General features: G+C 41.5%; 1 long non-coding RNA gene across 5 annotated transcripts in view; it reads left to right on the forward strand.

The window, feature by feature from the left end:
- The first annotated feature begins 54 nt into the window (after window positions 1–54).
- Window positions 55–8,487, forward strand: part of LOC109938619 — a 15,320-nt gene continuing 6,887 nt past the window's right edge. Inside the window, exons 1-4 of one of the 5 annotated variants that reach the window (XR_007265244.1) lie at window positions 55–1,065; window positions 2,608–2,798; window positions 3,050–3,162; window positions 6,311–6,405. This is a non-coding gene — a long non-coding RNA (uncharacterized LOC109938619). The other 4 variants (XR_007265246.1, XR_007265245.1, XR_007265243.1 and 1 more) reach the window with 4 other exon arrangements.

Genomic DNA, 8,487 nt, shown 5'->3' on the forward strand with positions numbered 1-8,487 from the left:
CTGAGACAGGAGGCCCAGGTTCCACTTTCTCCAGAGGTGTGCAATATCTCCAAATAGGTTAAATAGAAAATATTCAAAATTACATGGTATAGCAAGAAGCGTGGAAATATTAACCTGGAAGTTCTAGATCAATTAAGTGGATAGGACAAGTTGCCTCGGATTCAAGCAAGATGGTAAATTTAGGACTGGTAACAAGAAGCTGCTTTTCCCACAGAATAACTAACACTTGAAATGGATACCTGCACAGATTGAGAAGGAGGTACAAACTCGAGAATCGTTTTTAAGACTGTACGGGAAGCTGCATTGGACAGACTTTGTGGCCATGGCTAGTAGAAGTGAGATGAGCTAAATGGCTTCCATTTATCCTGAATTATCCTGTTACCTGGAGCCAGTGAATAAAGTTATTAGAAAGTCAATCAAAAAGTTTTGAAATTAAACTGAGGGCTGATATTTCATGACTATATGTAATGGTAAATGGTGTAGAAACTGCAAATCCAGGATATCTACAATCTAAACTATTTCATTAATCTAAGAGTCAACGAACTGGCTAAAGACAAATCAGGCAGTTCTCCTCATGAAGCAAGTGATGATGACATTCAAGTAGGATACTGTGGGCTGCAGTCTTAAATCTTCTGTGGAGGAGTTGGAAACTTTAGGGCATGGAAGTCTTTGGGAATGGATGACCCTTCCTCATGTGCATCTACTTTCGGAAGTGTAGAGGCCTGTTAGAGACAGGCAGTAAATGATGGTCTAGCAAACAATGCCCTAGAACATAGGACAGTACAGGCTCTTCAACCCACGATGTTGTGCTGACCTATTATCCTACTAAGAACAATCTACCCTGCATACCTTACATTTAACTATCCTCCCTGTGTCTATCCAAGAGTTGCTTAAAAGTCTCTTAAAGTATCTGACTCATCGAATAAACAAATAAATAGAAAAAGTGTGCTCGATGGACATAGTTCAAATATTCAGCCATGATTTTCCTCTCTCAATTCTTGCCTTTATATTCACAGGACACCACTTGGACCATCCAGAAAACTAAATGCAAGCTTTAAATCACCAGTAAGTCATTTAAACTTGCCCTCTGTAGGATCTGCAGAGACTTTGTAAGGGATGGAGGTGTGCCAATGATTGCCAGCATGCAGGGCTGGCCTTATGGGTGACAGTGGATGGACTTGGTGCAGATTGGGCACAGCAGAGAATGGGCTGTCTTGCCTGGGAAGGAAGAGTGCAGTGAGGAAAAGTATAAAGATTGCTATATCTGTAATCTGTAAGTCAATACCTGTATCTTTTTCGAAAGCATTGCTAAAATCCTGTTAACATGTAGTGATTTCATATTATGGCTGTTAATTAGTATTATAAATTAAATGGGAAAGTTATTAATAATCTGTTTGAAAAGGGATCTTTTAACCAAGTCAGCATCTGCCTAATTTCTGTCTACCATCTATAAAGTAGGAGTCAGCAATGTGATGGCATATTCCCTGACTGCCTGAATGGGTGCAGCTCCAATGATACCCATTGCCTCGACAGGATGTCGGACAAAGCAGCCCGCTTCATAGAATCACTGTATTGTAGATAAGATGCCATTCAGCCCATTGAGTCTGCACCGACCCTCTGGAGAACATCCCACTCAGGCGCAGGGAGAACATGCAAACTCCTCACAGACAGTCGCCCGAGGCCGCAATCGAACCCGGGTCCCTGGCACAGTGAGGCAGCAGCGATCGCCACTGAGCCACCCATTTGATTGGCATGCCAATCCAACACCTTCAACATTTCACTCTCTTCGCAACCAACGCACAGATTGTGCTATCTGCAAGAGGCAGTGCATTAACTCCCCAAATATCATTTGACAGCAACCACGATTTCAGACCTGCCACCTAGATTGGCATGGGCAGTATGGAACCACCACCACCTGCAAGTGCCCCTCCAAACTACTCCCCATTCTGAACTGAAACACATCACTGTTCCTTCGCTGTCACTGCGTCAAAAGCCTGTAAACCTCTTTCTGACAGCAATGTGTGAGTGCCCACACCCAAAGCTGCAGCATTTTAAGAAGGCAGCTCACTAATCGCACCTTGTGGGCATTTAGGGACGAGCAATAATTTCTGGCCTAACCAGAATAATTTTTTTTTAAAAAGAGCGAACAGTTTCAGGAAGCACAGCTCTCGAAGTTGTTCAGAAATATGTCAGACCAAACCAAGTCCTTGAACTTTTGCAGTGTTGTTATTTGTAATAAAATTATAGGTTTACCTTAAATAACTTTTACTGTACAGTGTGTCAGGTGCCTCACAATGAATGGTATTTATTTTTCATACAAACATACAAGTCAGGAACATGAGTTGGCCATTCAGCCCCTCGAGCCTGCTCTGCCATTCAATAAGATCATGGTGATTTGTAATCTCAAACTCACATTCCTGCTAATGCATGATAACCTTTCATCCCCTGTTGCTTAACAGGAAAATATCCGTTTCTGGCTTTAAAAATATTTAAAGACTGTGCTTCCACCACCGTTTCAGGGAGAGAGTTCCAAAGGCTCACCACTTTGAAAGTAAACAATGCTGCCTAATCTCTGTTTTAAATGGACAACTCCTTATTTTTAAACAGTTGCCCCAAAGGGAGAAAACATTGTCTCCACATCAGCCCTGTCAAGACCCTGTTTCAATCAAGACCTCCCTTACCCGTGAGCTCCAGGAGATACAAACTGACCCTGTCCAACCTTTACTTGTAAAACAGCCTGTACCTTCCAGGTTTCTCTGAACTGCCTGCAACACACTTCGCATCCTTCCTTAAATAAGGTAACCAATACTGTGCACAGTTCTCCAGATGTCATCTCACTTTGTATCACTGAGGCATAATCTCTCTATTTATATTCAGTTCCCCGTCTTGATAATCAGTAATATTCTATGAGCTTTCTTAACTGTACCTACGTACTTAACTTTTGCGATTCATGCACTAGGGCATCCAAATCCCCTTGAATCTGAGCTGTGTAATCTCTCGCCATTGATATAATATGCTTACATACTCAAAACTCTGACTTCTCCTGCAGGTACAGATCTCCCTGGACCATGAGCTTGATTCTGCTGGTCTTCAACTTCATGTTGAGAATCTGAGGAAGAAATGTAACAATCTTGACCGTGAGATTGCAGAGCTGCTCTCGGCGTAAGTGGGTTGTTTGCTTATGTCGCAAATTAAATCCGCAATAAATTCACAGTCTGCCTGCAAATTATGCAAAGGATTGCTAGTAATAATCATACTTACACTTATTTTATTACCATATATTGAAGCATTTTACATCACTGACATATCCCTTTTAAAGTGGAATTTCAATCTTGGGATCAGGACAGTGAATCCTACCTGCTTGGACTGAGACGCAATGTGTGAAAGGTTTTGGAGACAATAAGGACTGCAGATGCTGGAAGCCACAGTCTATAGGTGTGAGGCTGGAAAAGCACAGGTCAGACAGCATCGGAGGAGCAAGTAAGTCAACATTTCGGACCGAAACCCTTCGTCCTGACGCCGAGCCTCACACCTATAGATTCTGTGAAAAGTTTTATTTGTTTTCCTTCAGGGTGTGATCCTTGCAGGCCAGAACATTTTCAGTTTGGACCGAGAGGCGGTAGGCAGCTCTACTTTAGACCTTAACACTACCAGTCCTGTGGGAATGGATGAATCAGCAAGTGTTCTGCTTCTGAATAAACCTTTGCCAGTTTATAGATATTGGATGCGGGCAGGTTCAGGTGGGAATCAAATACCCTTTATAGTCATACTGTCTGACATTGAAGACTTTGGCTCCCATGCCATCGAATAGACATTTGGGCAAAGTAGCTCGAGGTCAAGAAATGAATGTGGAATTTTACTTAGATGTGAGTTAGCATGAGGGATATTTTGAGGATCAGTTTCAAATTGCCGTTTTGCCTCGTTCACTCACTCAGTGGTCTCTGAGTCAGAAATTCAACCCTGCTTCAAGATTTGAGCTTGTAGTCTAGGCTAAGAAAGTTAGAAATATGAGGCAGGTGTCCCAAATCTAAGTCTCATCCTGAATATATTTGGTGTGGTGTTGATTATCGCATATCACAGAGATCAGCAGTTGATTTGTTTGGGGTGTAATGTGATTATAATGTCGCAATATGTTCCGCTAGTGTTCTGAGCAAAATTTCTTCCACAAAGCTCGATGAGGACAGAGCAATAGATGTTGTTTACATGGACTTTAGTAAAGCTTTTGACAAGGTTCCACATGGTAGCCTAATTAGTAAAGTTAGATCACATGGGATTCGGGGTAAGCTTGCCAATTGGATATAAAATTGGCTCGATAGGAGACAGAGAATTATGGTGGCGGGTTGCTTTTCGGACTGGAGGCCTGTGACCAGCAGTGTTCAACAGGGATTGGTACTGGGTCCACTTTTGTCATTTATATAAACGATTTGGATGCAAATATAGGAAGCCTCGTTAGTAATTTTACAGATGACACCAAAATTGTTTGTGTAGTGGACAGTGAAGAAGGTTATCTAAGATATTAATTGGGTCAATGGGCTGAAAATGGCAGATGGAGTTTAATTTGGATGAATGTGAGGTATTGCATTTTGGTAAAACAACCAAGGGCAGGACTTATACAATTAATGGTAGGGTCCTGGCTAGTGTTGAAGAACAGAGAAACCTAGGGATTCAGGTATATAATTCTTTGAAATTTGCATCACAGGTATACAGGGTGGTTAAGAATGCGTTTAGCACGCTTGTCTTCATTGCTCAGACCTTTGAGTATAGGAGTTAGGACGTCATGCTGAGGTTGTACAGGATGTTGGTGAGGCCCCTTCTGAAGTATAGTGTACGGTTCTGGTTGCCCTGCTATGGGAAGGATATTATTAAACTGGAGAGGATTCAGAAAAGATTTACTAGAATGTTGCCGGGATTGGAGGGTTTGTGTTATAAAAATAGGCTGGATAGACTGGGGCTTTTTTAACTGGAGTGTAGGAGATTGAAGTTTGACGTTACAGTGGTTTATAAAATCATGAGGGCATAGATAAGGTGAATAGCAAGGAACTTTAGTTCCCTAGGGTGGAGGAGTTCAAAATTAGGGGGTTTATTTTGAAGGTGAGAGGAGAAATATTCAAAAGGGACATGAGGGACAGCTTTTTTTTTAAACACAGTGGTTCATGTGTGGAATGAACTGCCAGAGAAAGTGGCGGATGCAGGTACAGTTTAAAAGACATTTGGAACGGTACATGAATAGGAAAGGTTTGGAAGGAAAGGGACCAAATGCAGGTGAATGGGACTAGTTTATTTTGGGAACATGGTTAGCTGGACTAGTTGGACAAAGGTCTGTTTCCGTGCTGTATGACTCAATGACGCAAGAAACACCACCTCGAACAGATTGGAAACTTATTCATCCCAATCTCTCTGCGGCTACATTGGCAAAGTAATTCCTTTTAAGTGTCATGTTTTATGATGTTTTAAGATTGTTTAAAATGTGCTTTTCCATTGTGTGAGTTTTATGGAAATCTGTGATTTACTAACCCATTCTAAAAAGGGTCCAAACAAGTTTGCAAGCCATTGCTGTAGAAGTTGCACAGTTAAATTCATGACCACAAGAATATCAGACAAGCCAAGTCCTTATGTCATCCTTTGCAGTGTATTTATTTGTATTTAATATTTACAGTTACTATTTGTCATAGAACCTTTCTTTGCTGTAAATAACTTTTCCTTTAAGGTACCATTAAAATTACTGTGACCATCATGCTTGAACACAAGTGACTGTATTTTAATAATAATTCATTAGATTAACTTCATAGTCAATGTCGTAAACTCAGCATCCATGTTCTATATTAAATGTGCCCATTGATATCCAACCTAGGCTGGAGACCTGGCTACAGCTAATGAATTGGGTTATGATGGTCTCGAATAAGACATTGCCTAAAAAGACAGTCAGACCAGATTCAGTACTAAATTTCAAAAGCAATTTGGATCTACATTTGCAGGATGATGGGGGTAAAAAAGGGGAGTTGTCAGACTAACTGGTTAGCTCTTTCAAAGAGCTAGCACAGGCAGATGGACTGAATGGCTTCTTTCTGTGCATTTTAGATTCTATGGTTCTGTTCCTCCTGATGCCCCAAGGACAGTCCATTCACCCAGGGAGTTAGAAGGGGCTGCTTGTAAACCTGATTGTGAACTGATCAGTTACAAACTGCTTGGTGTAACAGTGTTTATTAAATATGTCAGCCACTCGAGCATGTGTTCCAGAAGTGATCAGTTCGATATCAGTGCTTGTAAAGGGGTCGGTATGTAGACCGATTTGGCTGTTCTCTTCCTACAGAGGGTACACTCTGGAAGAGTTGGACCAGCACATTGATCAGCTCCATGAGTACAATGATATCAAGGATGTGGGCCAGTTACTGTTGGGAAAACTGGGTAAGAACACTTTAAATACTGCTAACAGAAAAGGAAATGACTTACATTTTAATAGCACTTCTCATATCCTTGGGTCCTTCCAAAGTGGACCAGAGCCAAATTAATATTGTTATTCAAGGTCTCTTTGAATTATTTTCAAGAACTACTTACTCATTTTCAGGAGTTTGTTTTTCACTCTCTCAAATTCATTTACTGGCTGATGTAGTCACAGTGACAATTACTTTCGATATTTGTGTTGAATGTTTTCTTCTTTAGACAGATAAGATTGCAAATAAACGCTAAGATTGCAAATAAACGCAAAGATTGCACATATATGTATTATGAATTCTGTTAACCTCGAACCTATAAGTAAGATGTTCCAATATAATAAAACAAAAAACTGTGGATGCTGGAGATTTGAAACAAAAACAACTTACTGGAGAAACTCAGCCGGTCTGGCAACATCTGTGGAGAAGAAGTAGAGTTATTGTTTGGAGTCCAGTGACTTTTCTTCATTCTGAAGAAAGGTTACTGGACTCAACCTTAACTCTGTTTACTCTTCGCAAGATATTCCAGTTAGTTTATGATTAATTTTCCATACACTTTTTCCAAATGGGGATCATGCGTAAAGTGAGTAAATTTTCCTTTCCACAGTGACTTGGAGGTGTCACGTGAATTCCTTCACTGTCCGTGTGTATCTCGTGTCCTGGTCTCGTCCATCTGAGTGGGCAAAACCGAATCACAGTCTGAGCATCGACACTCCTGCTGCTGCAGCTCCTCCTGAATGGGGGTGCACTGGGAATGGCAGCCCAGATTTTGAGCTCCATGCAATTTGCTAAGTTTAAGAAACCATTGAGCTGGATGATCCAATTCTAATGGGACTCCTGCACAAAATGACTGCAAATTTGACAGAGAATCTCACTTGAAAAGGCCTGATGTGGGAAAGTTGAAGAATGTGATATCACTGCAAATGGGAATTACATTGCTTTGTTGAGAATTATGAGAAAGAGTTATGCTCCTAATCTAATCATGATTCCGTCAATAAACTTCATTCCATTGTCCCCAACTCTAACCTTCTCCCTGGGCACTCCCTGAGACTGGATTAGACTGTTTGCAACCTTGGCATCAGAACTGACCCTTTGGATGAGTTTTCAACAATGGATCTACTCTATTGCCAAGGTTACCCCTTCTAGCTCCATAACATTGGAGTTGCTAGCATTAATTCATCTGATGCTGAATCCTTAATTTGTGACTTTGCTGCCTCTAGACCTGATTATTCCAATGTAGTTCCATTCTCCCCGCCTCCACAAGCTTAAATTCATCCTGAGCTCTGCTGCCGAAATCCTAACTTGTGCCAAGACCCATTCCTCCATCATTCCCTTTTCTCGCTGACCCTCATTATAAAATTCTGTGTTTACAAATCCTGCGTATTTACCCCCTCCTTACCTCTATAACCTCATAGGGCAGCACGGTGGTCTCAGTGGTTAGACCTGCCGCCTCAGCGCCAGGGACACTGGTTCAATTCCACCTTCAGGTGACTGTCTGTGCGGAGTTGCACATTCTCCCCATGTCTGCGTGGGTTTCCTCCAGGTGCCCTGGTTTCCTCTGTTTCCATAGTCCAAAGATGTGCAGGTTAGGATGGATCGGCCATGGAAAATGCAGGGTTACAGGAATAGGGTAGGGGTTTGATCTGGGATACTCTTCAGAGGGTCAGTGTGGATTCAATGGGCCGAATGGCCTGCTTCCCTTCTACAGGGATTCTATGATTCGATAACGTCTTTAGCCTGATAACCCTCCAAGAGCTGATTTCCAGTGCAAATGCCAGTTTTAATTGCTTCACTATTTGTGGCTGTGCCTCAACCTCTGTTCCTTTACCTGTCTCATCCCCTTTAAGATACGGTGTAAAACCTACTCATTATTTGTTTAGGTGGTCCAACATCAAACATTTTTGATAATGCTGGGATATTCTATTAAGTTGAAGGTTCTATATAATTGTAGGATTATGTACTTGAACCAGGATTTTATAAACTTTGTAATAAGAATTGGTTTGACTTCCATCGTAAGAACGTACAAGGAGAACATCGAAAGAAAAGTGGCATGTGC

This window comes from Rhincodon typus, chromosome 30, assembly GCF_021869965.1.
Source record: "Rhincodon typus isolate 14 chromosome 30, sRhiTyp1.1, whole genome shotgun sequence".
Classification (NCBI taxonomy): Eukaryota; Metazoa; Chordata; class Chondrichthyes; order Orectolobiformes; family Rhincodontidae; genus Rhincodon; species Rhincodon typus.